Source organism: Papaver somniferum, chromosome 1 (assembly GCF_003573695.1).
Source record: "Papaver somniferum cultivar HN1 chromosome 1, ASM357369v1, whole genome shotgun sequence".
In the NCBI taxonomy this organism is placed as follows: Eukaryota; Viridiplantae; Streptophyta; class Magnoliopsida; order Ranunculales; family Papaveraceae; genus Papaver; species Papaver somniferum.
Window position 1 is genome coordinate 81,660,698 of NC_039358.1, and position 20,271 is coordinate 81,680,968.

Below are 20,271 nucleotides of genomic sequence, written 5' to 3' on the forward strand. Positions count from 1 at the left end.
GCATCCAACGTCTCATCCTCGCTGTTCATCAACAATTGCTAAACCCACTCAACACCCTAGCATCTAGGTTTATAACCCAAAACCAAACACACCCCTATCCCTAATTCCATCGACTCCACCTCCATCTTCTCCACTCCGTCTGCAACAGCCTCACCTTCACCACCTGCTCCGCCACCAACTTCCTGCCGCCTCAACCACCACCGAGCTCTCAAATCACCAACAACCCCATCACCCCATCATCCATCACCTATTCCCTTCTAATTTCAGAGACCTAATTCACCTAATTCACTCGCCTCTTCTCAGAAACCCTAGGCGTGTGAGTTTGGTAAATTAGGTTGAGAAATAACACAAATTGGAGGCATGGGTAGCATCAGGAGAGTCAGAAAAAGAATGGGTCGACGTACAGAAGCCATTATCAAAGATTAGGTAAACTGAATTTCAATTTTCAGAAACCCTAATTTACTGTTTTGGGGGTTTTGCTTGTAAAGTTTAATTGAGTATAAATAGATGCTTTGGTATGTTGTAATGGGCATGCCTGGACTAGCCAGAGCACCACCAAGAGGCCTGGAATAGCCAGGACCTCAACTGTTAATTTTGTTTTCAATATCAGTTCATTTTAAATTTCAGTTGTTCAATTCATCATGTTCTAGTTTAATTGCTAAGGGGGAGATGAAATCATGATGTTTCTGCTAATTCAATCCAAGCTAGATATTGTGCTTGTTGTGCTGAAATGTTTAGGATAATCTTAATCAAAGAACATCCTTTAGGTTGTTAAAACACCTAAGTGGCTTCTCTGCGGGTAGTTGCAGTGTGAGAGCCTCAACTATCACAAGGTTTAGAATTATCTTAGTGCCTTTAGCCTCCTTTCTAACCCAACCCTTTGATGAGCAGCAGGCATAGAACCTCCACTGCCATCTAGTTAGTCAGAAAGCCTAGAAGCTGACTGATAACTAACAAGGGACAAGAGCAGTATTGAACTGAGATTGCCTTAGCATAGGTAAAATGGTGGATTTGAAGCCTTAGTACCCTGCCACTGTTACCTTTACTTTCTGTCACTATTTCAGTCACATACCAAAACAGCTCAGTTGTGTTTCAACACAACACAAAATTCATTCCCACTGTCACTAGAAAAGTAGAAACAACATTTGCACCCTCCAAGTCCCTGAGGACTTTCCCTTTCTTCCCATCACTAGCTACATTCGACCCTGTATACTTGCAGGTGTAGTTGTAGGCTTTCTTAAAAACCTACCAAGTTTTTGGCGCCGCTGCCGGGGACTCGGTAGCGGTGTCATTGTTGTTTTCTTTTTCTTTACTTTACCCTGTACATATTTTGTTTAGTTTTTTCTTTTCAGTCATTGCTAGTGTAACTTACTTTTGTATCTTTAGCTGTAATTTTTGATTTTTAGTTTCTGCACTTTGTGACTTAGTGTAACTTCTGCCATTTGCATATTAGTACCACCTGCCATATCACATAGTTTTCATAGTTTAATTTATTTTGTAGCATACTACTGCAACTGTGTAGTTCTGCATCATTTGCATACTACTTGTATATATGTGTTAGTTGTACTGTTAGTTGTAGTTTTAGCTCTTCAGTCAATTGCATCATTGTTTTATCTCACATTTAGTTTAAGTCACCTGCATCATAAGTCCTGTGAGTATCTTTAGCATATCTGTTAATTTTTCTTGTGTTTTCTTTCATCTTGCATCTCATGCTGTAGATTTTAGTGAAGCCAATGTCCTGTTTTTTTTATTGTAGTGTAACTGAAGTTCATATCCATCATTTCCCTTTTTCTGTTCTAGTAGTTATAAGTATTTTGTTGTGTGTCTTGTTTTGCTAGGTCACTTCTCTTTTGCACTTTATCCATAACTGCATATTGTGTCAACCCCTTTGTTAGTCCAAATAACTCATTTCCATGCAGTAAATTACTCTTAGTTGCTTACTGGTATCAATATTGTTTGAAACTGTCTCAATTCCAAATTTTTGAGAACTCATTCTCTTCTTTGAGTCACCAGGTACGCTGCTGCTATTGCTGCTGTGCTCCTGTTGTTGTTCCCTGCTGCTGTTGCTGTGGAGCTGCTGCTGCTATTGCTGCTGTGCTCCTGTCGCTGTTCCCTGCTGCTGCTGCCTGCTGAAGCTGCTGCAGCTGGTGTAAGATAAAGCCCAACTGGGCTTGTGAAGTGAACTGATTTGAACCAAGCCCAACTTGGCTGTAAGCTGCAGAAGGAGAGGAAATTGAACCAAACCCAATTGGGCCTTGAGTGTTGAAGCCAAAGCTTAGGATGATCCAAAGCCCAAATGGGCTTTTGCAACCAAACTGAACAGCTGGGCTGTGCTTCAAAGGTAAGCCTAAACCCATTAAGAGAACCCAACCTGTGGGCTTCCATTTTTAATTTGTGGGCTTGTAATAATTTTTTCCATTTTTTTGTTGGGCTTGTAATTTAAGTTTGAGTTTGTATTTGAGCTTAACTGTGGAATTGTCCCTATCAAAATTTTGGGTTTCAAAAAAAAACCCAACAAACAACCTAAACAAGTTTAACTGAACCTACCAACTCAGATGGGCTTCGTTAGTTTCTGGGCTTGCTGAAGTTGTTAGTGGGACGTGTACCCAAATCTCTAGGCCGTTCGCTGGGCTTGTCCCACAAAAAAAAAAAAAATTGAACCAGTTAGATGGGCCTCATCCCATTAAAACCAAAAGGAGTTTTCAAAACCCATAAAAACCAAATGTTTTTTATTCCCATCAAAACCAAAATTTTCCCATAAAAAACCAAATTTTTGAAACCCATTAAAACCAAAAAGTGGGCTTTGTGTCTTTTCAATATGGGCCAACCTCGTGCTCTCCATGAATACATGTATCCCACAATAAAAATTCCATTATCATGTATTGTCTTACCTCAAACCAATAACCCTTTTAAAATAAATGCAAGCATGATACAAATACTTCCTATATTTCGAGGGTTCGATACTGAGAACCCCTATACTCATGTAAGAGAGTTTGAACAAATTTGTCGGACTATGCAACCTGAACATATGTCCGAAGACTCTCTGAAATTGCGTTTGTTTACTTTTTCTTTAAAGGAAAAGGCCAAAACATGGTTTTACGGTTTGAGACCACAATCAATCAACACTTGGGACCAACTCACAGATCTATTTTTCAAAAAATTCTTTCCACATCATAGGACCATCGCTATTCGTCAAAGTATCAATTGTTGTGTCCAATTGGATGAGGAAACTGTTGTTGACTATTTTGAACGTTTTAATGATTTGTTGAGCGAATGTCCACACCATGGATTTGAGAAGTGGAGACTTGTCGCTATCCTCTATGAGGAACTAGACTTTAAATCTCGAGCCATGGTTGAGTGTATGTGTAATGGTGAATTTCTTGATAAAACTGTGGATGATGCATGGAAATTTTTAGCTGAGATTGCAGAGAAAACCCGTCAATGGGAATCCATTAGGGAAACTGAGACACTGTCACATGATATAGGTGGTAATGAATTGAACTTTGAAAATAGCATGTCTAGTCCTTCTCATGTGTATGATATTGAATATGAACCTAATCTAGAGGAACATGAGTTGACTAATGACACCACAACTGCTAATAGGGACAAGTATGCATATTACTATGATGATGATGATGATAATGTTATGTTAGAAGAACATGTCTATGCTGAAAATGTTGTGGAACCTTTGGTTTCAAATACATTAGGCTTTTCTGCCCCGACCTTCATGAATGATATTTTTCTAGTATTCCATATGCATGTGATGTTGATACTGATTTAGATATTGTGCAATTATCCTGTGAAGAGAATGACTTAGGTAAATCTTCTGTTGACACTAATGATCCTATGCATGAAAACATAGTTGATGTGTCTGATTCCATACTTAATCCACAATATATTGCTTCTGTTAATGATAATTTGAATATATCGGATAACCATGATTCTGAATTAGGACTTGTGCAAATTTTTTGTGATGATGAGCATGCTACACATCTTGAGTGTGACTTAGATAATGCTGATGTGACTGATAATATTGATACTCTTGATCTCATGCATGTGAGACACTTAGATGTCACTTTCTTGCCTAAGTCACAATCTGATAGCCTTGCATCCTACCTAGATTTGGTTTGTAACAATATTGTCAAACCAATTTTCATGAGAATACCTAATCTAGGCCTGGAACTGTGTGCCTCTCAAGTCCTCTTGGACTATTTTTCATCTAAATACAATACTTTCGAGGAGCCACAGTTAGGATATGCATGTTTGCCCGTCCCTAGCAAAGTTCACTTCGAATTAGACCTTGTGCATGATGACCCCCCAAAACTGAGTGATTTTGTTTCCAAGACTATATCTAGTGTAAAATCCAGGTTTAGGGGTAGCTCATTTGGTTCTTCACTCTCACTCCCATTTAAGTCCAATTTTAGTGTTTTGAAACTGTCTATGTTTCAACACTTCGTCTTTTGGGTTGATCCTAAACTCTTTAGATTGTTAGTGTATGGTGAATTTTTTGTATATAATCCAGTAGATAAAATTTCTTAAAATCTTATGTTTCTTTTGTACATATAGCGCTAATCCAATATGATCTCGGCTAAAAAAATATTGGGTTTTTGCCTTGAATAACGGAGTTCTAATCTTGCTTTCGCCGAAATCGGGTATCCTCTTTCCTTTTTCTCTACTCAGCATAATCCTTTTCATATGTCGTATTATAATTTTGTTCATATTTTGAAACATTGAGGACAATGTTTAGTTTAGGTTTGGGGGTATAGAGTAGATACCACTATCACATGCAATAATTGAAAACAAGAACTCCTTCTTTTTGAAAAAAAAAAAAAAAATTAAAAAATTAAAAAAATTGAAAAAATCATAAAAATCGAGCTCATTTACCTTGAAATGTTGACTCTTGTGCACGTATGTAAACATAAGGATTCTTAGTCTAGATATTTAGGCACCCTGATTCTAGCACAATTCACATGTGATAAGAAACTTGCACGCGCACGATCTACCAATACATGTATAGCCTCGATCTTCAAGGTGTTTGATAGGAATTTAGATTGCCAATCACTTTAGAATACTGAATGAGACTTGACTAGCTTGTTCTTTGGTTGGCTGGGATAGAAGTTGGAGGATACGTTAAGAAAAGCAACCATAGAATTTGACCGGATGCATTCGATAAGGGCCACCTCTTGCTAAGAGTCATGTAATTATGTTTTTCTTTTTGTTCATGTATCAAAAGTGTCACTATGTTGTAAAGATCAAAGTTATTTCTTCAAAAAAAAAAAAAAAAAAAATCAATCAAAAAAATTCAGAAAAATCAAAAAAAAAATCAAAAAAAAAAATATATAATAAAAAATAAAAAACAAATCAATTATTTATTCTATGTTTTGTCATGTTAAAGACAATAGTTCTCTCTTATTCCAAAAATAAAAGAGAGTAATCAATGTAAATAAGAGTCATGTAAAGAGTCATCTTTTTGTTGTAAATAGTCTTGTAATAAGCAAGGAGGGTGCAGCCATCGATGTATAACGCGGGTAAACTGAAATATCACCAACTCATTGGGTGAACATTCACAATTCTCGTAAATCCGGACAGCTAGCTTGGCTTAGAATTCGGTTCTTAGCCTAAAAACTATCTCTTGGTGATTAGTAGTCATAACTTCAGGTCATTCTAGAAACATGTGTAGATACACTTTACACTCTTATCACATGTCTTTATTTGTTATCAGTGCTAGGATTGTGCATTAGATAGCTAGATTGACATCTCCATTTTGTTGTGAGCTTCTACTGTCTTGCACATGTTACATTTCATGGAATCTGAGCTTATACTTTATCCTAGAACTTTGTAGGTACGTTCTAAGCAAACCTTCACGAGACTTCACTCGTCCACTAGGGACACTTAGTGGTTTAAAAGGCTTAGTGCATACGCTAAATGCATTCAAGAGACCAGCGACAGTGGTATAGGTAGGATTTCCTTAGTTTTGTTTTACTTGAGGACAAGTAAAATTCAGGTTTGGGGGTATTTGATGAGTGCTAAAAAGTGCATATTTCTATATATTTTTCTTGGCATTTAACTCATCTTTTGTGCATTAATTCTACATTTTATCCTATATTCTGTATTTTCATTGTTTTCAAGAATAAATATTTTTATTAATTAATTTTGTATTTTTAGGTACTAAATAAAGCTTGGATGAATTGTTGAGCGAAAAGAGCAAAGAAACGGTCAAGACTCCCACAGGAAGGCAGCGAAGAATGATGTTTTCAAGAGCCGGATAAACTAGAAGTGGGCTTGAAGAGGAAGAATTATTCTTAAAGAAGATATGGGCTTGGCATACCCAAGGCCCAAAACCCTCACCCAAATCCAATTCCTATATCCATACCCGTTTTCCTTTCTAGCCGTCAGATTGGATCATCTCAGCATCCTACGGTCGCTTCATCGTCGTGCATCGAAGTCTGAAGCTCATGTCAAACACTACAGCACCTAACTCCATCTTGAGCCGTCAGTTTCGTTGTATCGGGCATCCAACGGTCGCTTCCCGCTTCCTTCCATCTCGCCGTTAGATCGATCCATCATCTTCGCATCCAACGTCTCATCCTCGTTGTTCATCAACAATTGCTAAACCCACTCAACACCCTAGCATCTAGGTTTATAACCCAAAACCAAACACACCCCTATCCCTAATTCCATCGACTCCACCTCCATCTTCTCCACTCCGTCTGCAACAGCCTCACCTTCACCACCTGCTCTGCCACCAACTTCCTTCCGCCTCAACCACCACCGAGCTCTCAAATCACCAATAACCCCATCACCCCATAATCCATCACCTATTCCCTTCTAATTTCAGAGACCTAATTCACTCGCCTCTTCTCAGAAACCGTAGGCGTGTGAGTTTGGTAAATTAGGTTGAGAAATAACACAAATTGGAGGCATGGGTAGCATCAGGAGAGTCAGAAGAAGAATGGGTCGACGTACAGAAGCCATTATCAAAGATTAGGTAAACTGAATTTCAATTTTCAGAAACCCTAATTTACTGTTTTGGGGGTTTTGCTTGTAAAGTGTAATTGAGTATAAATAGATGCTTTGGTATGTTGTAATGGGCATGCCTGGACTAGCCAGAGCACCACCAAGAGGCCTGGAATAGCCAGGACCTCAACTGTTAATTTTGTTTTCAATATCAGTTCATTTTAAATTTCAGTTGTTCAATTCATCATGTTCTAGTTTAATTGCTAAGGGGGAGATGAAATCATGATGCTTCTGCTAATTCAATCCAAGCTAGATATTGTGCTTGTTGTGCTGAAATGTTTAGGATAGTCTTAATCAAAGAACATCCTTTAGGTTGTTAAAACACCTAAGTGGCTTCTCTGCGGGTAGTTGTAGTGTGAGAGCCCCAACTATCACAAGGTTTATAATTATCTTAGTGCATTTAGCCTCCTTTATAACCCAACCCTTTGATGAGCAGCACGCATAGAACCTCCACTGCCAAATAGTTAGTCAGAAAGCCTAGAAGCTGACTGATAACTAACAAGGGACAAGAGCAGTATTGAACTGAGATTGCCTTAGCATAGGTAAAATGGTGGATTTGAAGCCTTAGTACCCTGCCACTGTTACCTTTATTTTCTGTCACTATTTCAGTCACATACCAAAACAGCTCAGTTGTGTTTCAACACAACACAAAATTCATTCCCACTGTCACTAGAAAAGTAGAAACAACATTTGCACCCTCCAAGTCCCTGAGGACTTTCCCTTTATTCCCATCACTAGCTACATTAGACCCTGTATACTTGCAGGTGTAGTTGTAGGCTTTCTTAAAAACCTACCAATTAGTGAGTTGTTGATGCTGGCACGGTTTGGAAAGGGGGCGCAGGCGTTGCGCTGGCTTGGACCTGGTTTTGCGCGGGCGTGGGAAGGCGCGACACGGACGACTTGGCGTAGCAAGGCATGTCGGACGGCTTGGATCGGTGGGGCCAAGGTAATGGCGCGGTCCGGTGAGGCAAGCATGGCGGAAGGCTTGGATCGGTGGGGCCAAGGTAATGGTGCGGTCCGGTGAGGCAAGCATGGCGGACGACTTGGATAGGCGGGGCCAAGGCAATGGCGCGGTCCTGGTGATGCAAGCATGGCGGACAACTTGGCGTGATGGAGGAAAAGCAAATGGCGCAGCCGGTTTTGGCATGGTGATTTGTCTTCGCAGGCCCGGTTGCCTCTTTTTCTAACTTGACTCAAATAGTAAATCCTTTCCACATTCCAATTCCCAAGTATCATGCCTATAAGAAGGGGGGTCGGCCTCTTTATTTCACACCCATATTTTTTTATTCTGGCTGTGTGGTAACAGTAAAGCAGATGAGCGAATCCCAGGTATGTCTTCCAGCATTTCCTTTTAGCCTGTTTTTTCTCGTTCTTGTTTTTTTAGTGCAAACCCTATCTGTAGGCGTACCCCTTCCGTAGTAGTGTTGGTCAACACAAAGTAGACATGCACCGGCAGGTAACTTCCAACCATTCCTTCCCATGAAAACCTAGTTTCTAGGGTTTCCTCCATTTCCTTGGTTTCGTCGTGAGCGTGGTTTCTGTGGCGGGGTGCGTTTTTTTGGTCGGGCGCATACTTCTCGTTGCAGTGCATGGCTTTGACATGAGGAGTGTTTTCTGCTGTGGCGCAGGGTCCTCCATTCCCTATTTCTTTGCCTATGCGCGTTACGACTTTGCGTCAAGTTAGTTTGCGCCCAGAACGGATCCCCTGTGGTCGATAGAATAGCTTCCTTGCGCTTTCGTAGTAACTTCTCTTCGCTTTGTTTTTCAGCGTAGTCTCCTTGATAGCTAAAGTGGTGTAAGAAATATTGTTAGGACGTCACTTGAGGGAAGCCCTGTCGTACCAAAGGACCTTAGAAGATCCAAGCCAAACGTGGTTGATGAATTCTTCATGATATTCTCTGCCAGGAGAAATCATCTTAAAAATGTTCCGCTTCTTCTGACCGGTCCGGAGAGTGAGGGAGGGGTCGGTCAGTTCCGCCAGGGAACGTAATACGGTTTTACCTTCATAGGAAAGAGTATTCCGCCTCTCCAGTTGACTTTAGAATCCCCGTGAGTCCATTGCGTTGATAGACACATTTTTGTGTCTAATTTGTCCCGATTCTATATATTGACAGTGCCCATTTTTGTACTTATTATGGTGTTTTATGTGTGTGTAGGTATTTTTGGCCAATAAACATTTTTGGAAAAATCGGCTCAAAAAGTTGATAAAGGCATCCAAAGGAAGCGATTTTGGCACCCACACTCTGGATAGGGGCACCCCCTCTTCAAAATTCAAATTATCAAAAATGGCGGGAAACTTGGCAGATACGCTGTTGAATTTGGACGTGAATTTTCGGGCAGTTTCAAAGAGATTCAATGGCCGAAATTTGGTTTGTATGAACTCTAGAAGACATTACAAGCCCAGTACAATCAATTGGACCCGGAAAATTGGGCTGGAATACCCGTGAGAAGCAAAGAAAGGGAAAACAGAGTACGTGTTCTCTGTTGGGTTTTTAGAATATTTTTGAGAGATTTCTGGAGGACTTTGACGCTGGATTAACATGTACATGGTCCTATTCAAGATTATGGAAGAGTTTGGTAGTTATTTTATAGCTAACAGCACGTGAAAAAACTCAACAGAAGCGATTATCGTTTCAACTGCATGAGAAGAAGAAAAAGAATAATCGCATATTTAGTCGAGATTTATGGATCTGTTGGTCTATATAAGTGTTGGTTTACATCAAAGAAAAGTTTAGAAACCATTAGGAGAGAGTTTAGAGGTCTGCAGAGAAGGGAGAATCGAGTTACAGAGAGTTACAGTGCTGCTGCTGCTGCTGCTCGAGGAGGAAGAAGAAGACGAAGAACAGACTAGCTAAGGCAGTCGTTCTTCAACAGTCTTAAAAGTGGAACGCAGTGTCGTTGTTTAACAGCACTTGAGTTGTATCGTTGATTTTCAGCCCTTTCCCCTTTGTAACAGTGGCGCTGTAACACCATTACAGCGTTGCAAATTCCTGTTTCATCTTATATTCATCAATAAAAACACCTATTTTAGCAATGAATTTATCTTGTGAGTGTGTTTTTGGGATGAGGAGCTAAACCCATTAGCCGAGACGACGGAGGAAGCCATTGACACAAAATTTATTGGTATAATTCTAATTTTTCTATTTATTTGTAATATTATTATTTAATTATTTGCATGAATTGAATTTGAATTATTAGTTTTTATTGAATAATTGTGAATTGACTTGATGAAGCATGCTGGGTTTTAATAACTTTTGATGTTTTATACTTTTTGATTACAATTATTACTTCAAAAACATATTTGAGGCAAATATTAGAATTGATTTTAAAGATAAAATTGCATAAAAAGTATTTAGAGTTTACTATTTATTTGGTCAATGGTGGAATCCTAGTCTTGGTAATTTTCTCTAAACTTTAATTATTTTATTTATTTTCCTTTTTAAATTAAATCTAAAAAAAATTATTTTCTTCACAAGTCTGAAAAGAACCCAGTTTTTACCACAACTACAACATCATTTGAAAATCCATCAAATTTTTGGCGCCGCCGACGCGGATTTGTGTTTAGGTAGCAATTTTTTTAGATTTATTATTTTTTTGTTTATTTTTATTTGTTCCTTTTTACGTTTCTTTTTGTCTTTGATTTACAGGTTTGAAGTGAACACTAAGGACTTGGAAAAAAAAAAGCTTAAAGCGTAAAACGTAAAGAGAAGACAAAAAGAATAATTTTTTTTAGGATTTAGTTTTATTATTATTATTTTTTAGAATTGTATTAGGTAATATTTTGTAATTTACTTTTTGTTTTTGCACTTTATTTTTGTGGACTGTGGACTTTAAACTTTGGACATTTTTATTTTTATTTTATACCCTACGGAAGGGTAGTTTAAATACAAACTGTTTGCAGGGAAGGACGACGATTACGATATCGTCTCGGCCCTTCGGGTTCGCACACTGACAACGGAGTCAGTGGCCCGAGTCGACTTCAACGGTTGATCCCCCGTCTGGTACGGGAGGTAAGCCCATCGAAACACTCGCGAATCTCCTGTAAGCGAGTTACTGTATTCCTTAAGGTGATTGATTGATTGAGGACGAATTTGGAATGTTTTTAATTTCCTAGTAAAGGGCAAGGCCTGCAAAAATCAAGATAAGGACTTGGATTTCATCACCATTTCCTTCTTGCCCGCCTTAGGAAAACGAAACCAAACGCGAACCTAAGCTTAAAATTTTGAATAGAACGAGACATATAGGGTAACGAGCTTAATAGGACAGTCATTCGAAAAATATTGGTTACTCTTTTGAGCATACTTCGAAGTTCAGGATGGTTTCTGTGAGTTGAATGCGTGACTGCGCCGCCTTGAATATCGGTGAGGCCTTGGGTATCAAAGCTCCACTGAGCTTCCCTCGCCTCTATTCAACTCACTTTGACTCGTACTGATTCCAGAGAATTTGCTCATATTGTAACGAATTCCTTTTCGAAGGATTAGAAGCTGGTCTAGAAACAATCTAAGTGGAGCCATCATGCTTGTTGTTTGCTAGAAATCTTTTGGTTTGCTGTGGTAAAGTCGAGTCAGCCTGCTGTGTGATTGCTAGAACCTTCCTGTTAGGATTTTTATTTCTTTTTGAATTCTTTTTATTGTATGCCCGATTTTGTTAATAGGGCTTGGAAAAGAGATATTCTAGGTCGATTGATTAGCGAAAAACCTAGTAGTTCTTCTGATTTAAATAGGGAGCTCGAAGATTCTTCTTTGGAGAGCCCTGTTTTTGGAAACTTCAGTTTTGAGAATTTATCTCTGAGTGATAAAAGTACCCATAGTACTCCAGTTGTGCCAACGATGGCAACTTTGAAAGATTACATGTTCCCAACTAGGACCAACCGAGCTTCATGCATTAAATTTCCAGCCACTACGGCTAATTTCGAGATAAAACCTAGTATTCTCCTGATGATCCCTATATTCTTAGGAAAGGATGATGAGAACCCTTATTTTCATATTAGAGACTTTGAGGAAATTTGTGGAACAATTAGGATAAAGGACCTTACCGATGAAGTCTTGAAACTTAAGATATTTCCCTTTTCTTTGAGAGACAAAGCCAAGACCTAGCTGAACAACCTACCGTCTGAATCCATAGAAACATGGCAGGAACTTATCGCTGCCTTCTATATGAAGTTCTACCCTAAGCATAAAACTGCAGTTGTTAGGCAGAACATTAGTACTAGTGTGGAACAATAGGGAGAGTCTCTTTATAGATTTTTAGAGAGATTCAATGATCTTCTATCCCAGTATCCTCACCATGGATTTGATAAGATGAAACTTGTAGAGATTATTTATAATGGTTTGGACTATTCGACCAAAGCTATGGTCGAATCTATGTGCGCTGGTGAGTTCACTAGTAAAAATGTTGAAGATGCTTTTACCTTCTTAGGAGCTATCGCTGAAAAATCCCAACAGTGGGAATCTTGTGTTGAACCCCCTAAAAGACTCTTGGTCAATAGAAGTAGCACCAATATGGTAGATACGAGTTCTGCGTCAGATGCTAAGTTTGCTGCTTTGTCCAGAAGGTTAGAAGCTTTGGAAATGGGTCAGTCTAAAAATAGGTCCCTTGTTGAACATAATAGAGCCTCTCAAGTCTCTAGTTGTGGAATAGAGCCCGATAACTCATTTTGGGAAGGTCAGGTTAGTGAAGAACAAGCCCATGATGTCTATAACAATGCTAGGTTTGAAAACCGTCAGAAGTTTGACCCCTACTCAGAGACCTACAACCCTGGTTGGAGAAACCATCCTAATTTCTCTTGGTCTAAGGGCCAGAATCAAGGCCAGTCTAGTAATTCTCAGCCTCCCCCAGGTTTTGGTTATACTAAGAACTCTTCAGGTCAGACCCAGAACCCATCTGAGAATATAATAGCTAGCTTAGAGGAAACCCTTAGTATATTAAGGAAGAGCCAGGAGATGCTATCACAAAGCCAGGAAATGTTAGTAAAAAGCCAGGGTAATTTTCAAGAGGAAACCAAACAGAATTTTAAGAATATTGCCCAGTCTTTTGCTAAATTAGAGCTTCAAGTAGGACAAATAGCTAAGTTTATAAGTGAAAGAGAAAATGGAAGGTTCCCTAGTCATACTGATCCTAACCCCAAAGGAGAGAAATCGTACAATCATGTGAATGCTGTCACAACCCTGAGGAGTGGAAAGAAGGTTGACAACAAGGTTGACATACCTGAAAGTGAACATGCTGTAGTTCACCCTTATGAGCCAGAAAATGAGGAGACTGATAGAGTCTCTAAAGAGACCAATGAGGGTCCTGTTAAGCCCGGCTTTGTTCCCAGATCCCCGTTTCCCCAGCTGTTAGTTCCGACTAAGAGGGAGTCCAACTTTAATGATATATTGGAGGTTTTTAAGCAGGTTAATATCAACCTTCCATTATTAGATGCAATTAGGCAGATTCCCTCTTATGCCAAGTTCCTTAAGGACTTGTGTACGCGAAAGCGTAAGCTCAGTGTCCATAGGAAAGCCTTCATAGATAGTCATGTGAGTTCTATTATTCAGAATACCACTACTCCTAAGTATAAAGACCCAGGGTCCCCGACCATTTCTTGCACAATAGGTAAATACCGTGTTGAGAAAGCGTTGCTTGACTTAGGAGCCAGTGTGAACTTAATGCCATACCATGTGTACCTTAATCTAGGACTTGGTGAGATGAAACCTACCCAGATAACACTTCAGTTAGCTGATAGGTCCGTTAAATTTCCTCGTGGTGTGATCGAGGATTTTCTCATAGAGGTTGACAAGTTTATTTATCCAGTGGATTTTATTATCCTAGATACCCAACCTGTCCCTGACCCAGAGAACCAAATACCAGTGATTTTAGGTCGCCCGTTTTTAGCCACGTCTAATGCGATCATAAACTGTCGAAATGATATTATGAATCTATCTTTTGGTAATATGACTATTGAGTTGAATATTTTTAATGTCAATAAGATACATTCTGAGCTAGATGACACGTGCATTGAAGAGGTCAACATGATAGGAACCTTAGTTCCGAAGTCTGTACCAAACACCGAATCGGAAGATCCATTAGAGAGTTGTCTAGCCCGTTTTAGCATGGATTTTGACGATGATAGCAACATTGAACAAGTAAATGCCGTGTTGGATTCTATTCCTATGTTAGATACCGATAGATGGAAATCTAGGTTTGAACCATTACTAGCTACCGAATCTACCTTAAGCCCTTATTTCGAAGAGCCTAAAGATCCTCCTAAGTTGGACCCCAATTATGCATTTGTAGGCCCATCTGAGATTTTGCCTATAACTTCCGATTTGGATAGTGATCATGAGATTAGGCCAGTAACTGCTTCAACACAATAAGGAAACTCTAGGGATGACCATAGAGGATATGAAACATATAAGTCCTATAGCTAGTATACCTCAAAAGAATTTAGAGGATGAACCACCTGATTATAACTCAGAGAAAGCAATTGACCTTTTTCAGGAACCGGATGGTCTAGAAATTAGGAATATTGTGACTAGTTTATCTAGAGACACCCAAAACTCTAAGTTTGGGGGTAGTGAACTAGAAGAAGCTCTAGAGTATTTTAAATACTCTCGGATCCGGAAATTCAAGCCATAGTTAAAGGTCTTAGAATAGTGATTACCCTAAATTTGGGGGTAGAGATTGTCAATTATCCCCAGTAGAAGTCCCTAACTTGGGACTCAAGCCTAGTGCATCTGAGGTATCGCTTGAGTCTATTCAGACTCCACAACTGATCCGCCTGATACTGTCCAGGAAAAAACCATATGTTAGAGACCCGTTTTTCGGATGAATCTGTTTGCCGAGACACTCATATGAAGCCCAAGTGGGCACCTCAGATAAATCCAGTTGTCTTGCGAGAAACTTTAGATCAGGTTGTGCTCTATCTGCTCATTTTTCTGATCTTGAGCATTTGTCTCCTATTCGTGGCAGTTCTATTTGGTCTTATGGACCCACAATTGTTTCGACTATTGGTATACGACTTTGGAAGGTGACAATTCTTTTAGAGGTATTTGATGTCTAGCGACTATAAATTTAGCATTTACTGGGAGGCTCCCGCGTTCATGTGATACGGTAATATCCTTCCTTTTTCTTTTCCCTCCAGTGGTAATAGTTTCTCCTTGTTCATGCTTTTAATTTCATCTTTAGAACATTGAGGACAATGTTAGATTTAAGTTTGGGGGTGGGGAAGAAACACTTTGTGTCACCTTTTTGCAATAAATAAACTCCAGCCTAGAAATTTATGCTATTGAGGATTGCACTAACTAATCTAAGTGGATGGAAGCATGTTGTTTGTAGGAGTTGAGGAACCAATCTGATTAGGTGGAAACATCTAGAAGAGTCTATTCATAAAAGCACAGAGCTCAGGTGTTAGAAATAACATGATAGTTTCACCATATCTCGTTGAGTCCTTTTCACTTCTATTTTTATTTTTATTTTTAAATATGTTTCTAAGTGATTTGGTGGGGCTCACGATTCAAGTTGTTACCAATGCTAGGGTGAATTAGAGTGATTGAGATACGATAAAAAAAAAGTTGAAAAAAAAATGTTTTAAAAAAAAAAAGAAAAAAAAAATTGAGACCAGACCATTTGACCAAAAGGAATAAATTCAATAAAGTCGACCACTGGTACCCTTGTATATGCCAGTTGTGTTGACCTAGAGTTAGGTTATCGACCACTGATACCCTTGTATATGCCAGTTGTGTTGAGTTAGGTTATCGACCACTGGTACCCTTGTATATGCCAGTTGTGTTGATATTAGTCAGACTAGTATATCAATCCATTAGGATATGTTCATTTTGGCGGAGGCCTTCAGACAGATATGAGAAACGCCGTTCACTTAGTAAACATCAAAACCATATATGTTTTTCTATATCCATCTTCTTGATCTATCCATGTGATTAGTTTTGACTCCGAATATGATGTCCATAGTGCAACTATCTGAGTAGAGCTCTGTCACTTTATATGAATTTTAGTATGCTTGATTGCAAACTCGTGTACAACAATTGGAATTTCGCATCAGGGTACTTCTTCCTGTAGTCAATAAGTATGCCAACCAAGGAGATTCTTTAGTACCTTCCAAGGTTCTGCGTAGATAGCTAAGGTCTGGAGTACAGGTTTTGTGGGTATATCTCTTGTAAGCCCTCCCGAGACTATAACTCGGCCACTAGGGACACCTAGGGGTTTAAAGGCTTATTGCATACGCTAAATGCAATCGACGATGCCTACGACAGTGAGTTAGGATTTTATTTTGTAGTTTTGATTTGATCGGGACTAGCAAATAATAAGTTTGGGGGTATTTGATAGACACATTTTTGTGTCTAATTTGTCCCGATTCTATATATTGACAGTGCCCATTTTTGTACTTATTATGGTGTTTTATGTGTGTGTAGGTATTTTTGGCCAATAAACATTTTTGGAAAAATCGGCTCTAAAAGTTGATAAAGGCATCCAAAGGAAGCGATTTTGGCACCCACACTCTGGATAGGGGCACCCCCTCTTCAAAATTCAAATTATAGAAAATGGCGGGAAAACTTGGCAAATACGCTGTTGAATTTGGACGTGAATTTTCGGGCAGTTTCAAAGAGATTCAATGGCCGAAATTGGTTTGTATGAACTCTAGAAGACATTACAAGCCCAGTACAATCAATTGGACCCGGAAAATTGGGCTGGAATACCCGTGAGAAGCAAAGAAAGGGAAAACAGAGTACGTGTTCTCTGTTGGGTTTTTAGAATATTTTTGAGAGATTTATGGAGGACTTTGACGCTGGATTAACTTGTACATGGTCCTATTCAAGATTATGGAAGAGTTTGGTAGTTATTTTATAGCTAACAGCACGTGAAAAAGCTCAACAGAAGCGATTATCGTTTCAACTGCATGAGAAGAAGAAAAAGAATAATCGCATATTTAGTCGAGATTTATGGATCTGTTGGGCTATATAAGTGTTGGTTTACATCAAAGAAAAGTTTAGAAACCATTAGGAGAGAGTTTAGAGGTCTGCAGAGAAGGGAGAATCGAGTTACAGAGAGTTACAGTGCTGCTGCTGCTGCTGCTCGAGGAGGAAGAAGAAGACGAAGAACAGACTAGCTAAGGCAGTCGTTCTTCAACAGTCTTAAAAGTGGAACGCAGTGTCGTTGTTTTACAACACTTGAGTTGTATCGTTGATTTTCAGCCCTTTCCCCTTTGTAACAGTGGCGTTGTAACACCATTACAGCGTTGCAAATTCCTGTTTCATCTTATATTCATCAATAAAAACACCTATTTTAGCCATGAATTTATCTTGTGAGTGTGTTTTTGGGATGAGGAGCTAAACCCATTAGCCGAGACGACGGAGGAAGCCATTGACACAAAATTTATTGATATAATTCTAATTTTTCTATTTATTTGTAATATTATTATTTAATTATTTGCATGAATTGAATTTGAATTATTAGTTTTTATTGAATAATTATGAATTGACTTGATGAAGCATGCTGGGTTTTAATAACTTTTGATGTTTTATACTTTTTGATTACAATTATTACTTCAAAAACATATTTGAGGCAAATATTAGAATTGATTTTAAAGATAGAATTGCATAAAAACTATTTAGAGTTTACTATTTATTTGGTCAATGGTGGAATCCTAGTCTTGGTAATTTTCTCTAAACTTGAATTATTTTATTTATTTTCCTTTTAAAGTTAAATCTAAAAAAAAATTGTTTTCTTCACAAGTCTGAAAAGAACCCAATTTTTACCACCACTAAAACATCATTTGAAAATCCATCATGCGTTCCTTCGAGAAATGGATGCGATTCATGTTGAGTCAGGAGTGTGTAAAAACCAGTTTGACCAAGGCCCAGATTATTGATGTTGTCGCGTCTTCCGCAGTGCTTCAAATCAGGAAAGATATTCCAGGCTTGGTTGCTTTTATTTCCAGATGGTGTCCGGACACTCATACGGCCGTATGCAGGTGGGGTGAAATGACTATGTCCTTGGAGAGTGTGGCCGTTCTGTTGACTCTTCCCATAACAGGGAACCTTAATATCAAGTTGTCAGAAGATGAAGAAGAAATGCGTGTCGCTCTGGTTGCGAAGTCGAAAGTATTCATTCGGAAAGGAAATGAGACAAATTGTTTCACAACTGGTGGGTGTCTCAATGGTTTCCTGATGAGCTGGGGCCAAATCAAAAGAATAGTATACTTCACGTCGCAGCATTCTTGGCTCTTTGGTTATCCAGAGATGTTTTTGATGATGGCTCTGGCAAGAAGGAGATAAGGCCAGAACTTGTCAAGGTTGCTATAAAATTAGCGAAATGCGTCGTTCTTCCCATTGGCGGCTTGTTTCTCGGTTCTCTGTACATGCACTTGGATCGTCTGGTTGCGGACATGCGCGCTTCAAATGGTTATATGAAAGTGAACTCATATGTCCATGTTGCTTTCCTCCAGGCATGGTTATGGGAGCATTTCGAGAGATATGCCCATAAACCGTTGGCCTCACTTCCCGAGTCTTGTGGTGGTTCGAGGATACTTCGCTGGTCGAATAGGCGCCCCAAAACCGGTTCAAACCTGGCTGATTTCCTTGAAAATTCGCACGTGGTAAATTTTCGTCCGTGGGCCCCGGTGTGTACATCCATAGTTCATGTTAACACTTTTGCTTCCACTCCAAACATGTCTCTATTCTCTGACGATAGGAATATGGGTGTCGGAGAGGTTGTATTGATGCGAAGTTGTACATCTGGTTATGTACCATCTTTCTTTCGAGGCTCGTATCAGGTAGTCTCTTATAATATTGATCGGGCAGCTCAGCATATGGGTTTTGATCAAGGGGTTCCTCTTGTTCATCATTTGGAAGCTCCAGAGGATTCGGTACTAGCTATTCTCGATACCAGTGTTCTCGCGCCGGGTAAAAGTCTCCCTTTCTTGTTTTCAGAAAGAAATTCTTCGACTACCCCCAAGTATAACGTATTCTGGCAGAGTGAGTTCTTTGTCATCCAGAAATTTGTGAAAGTTGTAGTGGAGAATATTCGTGCTAAGCCTACTCCTGTGATTTTGGCGAAGCATCCGTTACTGAAGGATCCTTCTTCAACTGAACGCAAGTCGCCTAGTTCGGATACGGACAGTCTCCAAGCGAGGGAGCGAAGGTCTAAAAACCGCGCAGATGGTTCCCAGACAGATTTGACTGCCCTACCGACTTTCAATTCATCTAATATGCTGGTACGTAGGATCTTCCTTCTTCCCTCGGTTAGATCGTGTATATATTTGTTTCCTTTCTGAGTGTCTGTCTTCGTATCTTGCCCAGGGTCTCAGCAGCATGAACGCCTTTACCAAACTTGCGAGTAGTCAGAAAACATCGTTTCCCGAGCCGGAGGATGTCGGTGTTGAGTCTGTCTATGGTGATGGGTAACCCAAGAAGGATGATAGTTCAGAGTACAGTGATGGTGAGAGTGGTTCTTCCGCTAGTAGTGCTGAATCTTCCTCTAGTCGGTCTGAAAGTGAATCAGTGAGTCTTCCGCTTGTTTTTTTTTTCTTGCTTTCTTCGGAAAAATGTCTAATCCGTGATGTTGCAGAAGGAAGCTGATTCTGAAGATGGCCTTGAGACGGAGACTGGTGGAGATACAGCTTTGTCTCCAACTGTGACAGCCGCACCAGACGATATTGAAATAGATGTTGATCAAGATGGAAACGCCGTTGCGGCTCAGACAATGGAAATTACTCCAGTGGCCACATGTGCAATTGTCATTAGGAATCCCTTGTTGATCGTTGATGCAGTCGCGGGAGCCACTTTCGATCCTCCATACTTGGTTCCTCATCGGGATCATGTGCTGATCGAAGGATTTAGCGTGCCAGCCAAATATGAGGCACTATACACTAAGATATGGAAAAACTACGGTCATATTGCCACGACCAAGCAAATTACTAGTCGACACGCATTGGTTAAACGTGTGGAAGAAATTCTGTCTTCGATTGACGACATGTGCAACGTGACTGGTCATACTGTTTCTGGGGATGTAATCACAAGATGGAGGTTCCATCGTGACATGTGCATGAAGTTCGAGTTCAATGCTCCTTGGTTCGTTGAAGGTTTCTCTGAGGTTGAAAAGTTGTTGGCCGAGACAGTCGAAGGTCCTTCTGCGGATATGGTGAAGAAGCAGGAAGTGGAAGTCGAGAAGCTGTCCAGGAAGCTAAAGTTGAAGAGGGCGGCTCTTCAAAGCGCAAAGGAGGCTCTCGCCAAGAAGAGCAAGCCATTGTTGGAAAAC